Below are 1,214 nucleotides of genomic sequence, written 5' to 3'. Positions count from 1 at the left end.
TATTATGATTTTGGCTGCCCTTTGTTGTTTTTCTCAAACTGTACCCCTCTGAACTTCATAAAAATTCCCTGATTTCCTCTTACTGTGCTTCAAGTCCTGCCTTGGACAAAGGCTCAGAATTCAGGTCTGATCCCCTCTGGAGTAGACACAGACAGAGGAATCTGGTCTTCCTGTCTCTTACAGTACTCGTAAACTCCTTTCTCCCCCACCCCTTCCTTATGAGTCAATCTTTGTCTCTTTTTAAAGTTTATTGTTCTTACTGCTGCTGATGTGTTGTTACCCTGTTCTTGAACTTAAAATACCATAAATAACCATTTTTAAAAGGTATCAATATCCAAAGCAAAGCCACTTTAAAGCATGTACAGTTCATAAAAGAGATTAGCATCCCTCCCCACTCCTCACCTAAATGAATGCAATAGGCATTAGTGACTAGTTACTAGCTCTAATAAGCACTATTTCTTAACATATTCCTGGCAAAATGGTTAGTACTCAGTCCCAGAAAACTCTCATCATCCATAGAGAAAGTCTACAACAGGGGTGGGAAAACTGTGGCCTTCTAGGTCCTCAAGTGCAGCTCTTTGACTAAATCCAAACTTCATAGAATAAATCAGCTTAATAAATGGATTTTTTCTGTAAAATTTGGACTCAGACAAAAAGCCACACCCAAGTACCTAGAAGGCCACATGTGGCCTTGAGGTCACAGGTTCCCCACCTGTCATCTAGAGGAACTACTAACAGCATAAGTATACTGTGATGGCTAGTCCTGCAGTGAGTCTAGGGTATTGCATCCTATCTGCCAACCACTCAATGAATTTCTTGTTTTGGCCTTCCCATAGAGGTCATCATTTCTCTCAATTGGTGTTTTTCTTGATGACCATAGCTACTGTCTGCTGCTGCTTTGATCACACAGTTCCATAGCACCAGTATTAGTGAGACTTCTTTGCTTCTAGGTTGGCAACATAACTCTGAAACTCTTCTTTCTCCCATCTCCATGGTTCTTTTTCTTATTCTTTCTCAAGCTTCTTTTCCCAAAAGTCTCTACTTTCCTGACAGCCTCTGCTTGATTATTTCTGCCATGAATCTTTCAAGCACAACATTCTTGGAAAGCAATTTTACTCAATCAATGTCATTTCTTCTCTAAAATACATATACTTCTTGATTCCTTCCATACTTGCCTTGCAACATAACTCAAACAGAATTTCAATAAAAATTTA

Source organism: Petaurus breviceps, unplaced genomic scaffold (genome assembly GCF_028583685.1).
Source record: "Petaurus breviceps papuanus isolate PSGF00001 unplaced genomic scaffold, PetGlider_PUasm1.0 90847, whole genome shotgun sequence".
Taxonomy (NCBI): domain Eukaryota; kingdom Metazoa; phylum Chordata; class Mammalia; order Diprotodontia; family Petauridae; genus Petaurus; species Petaurus breviceps.
Note: the sequence above shows the minus strand (reverse complement) of the source record.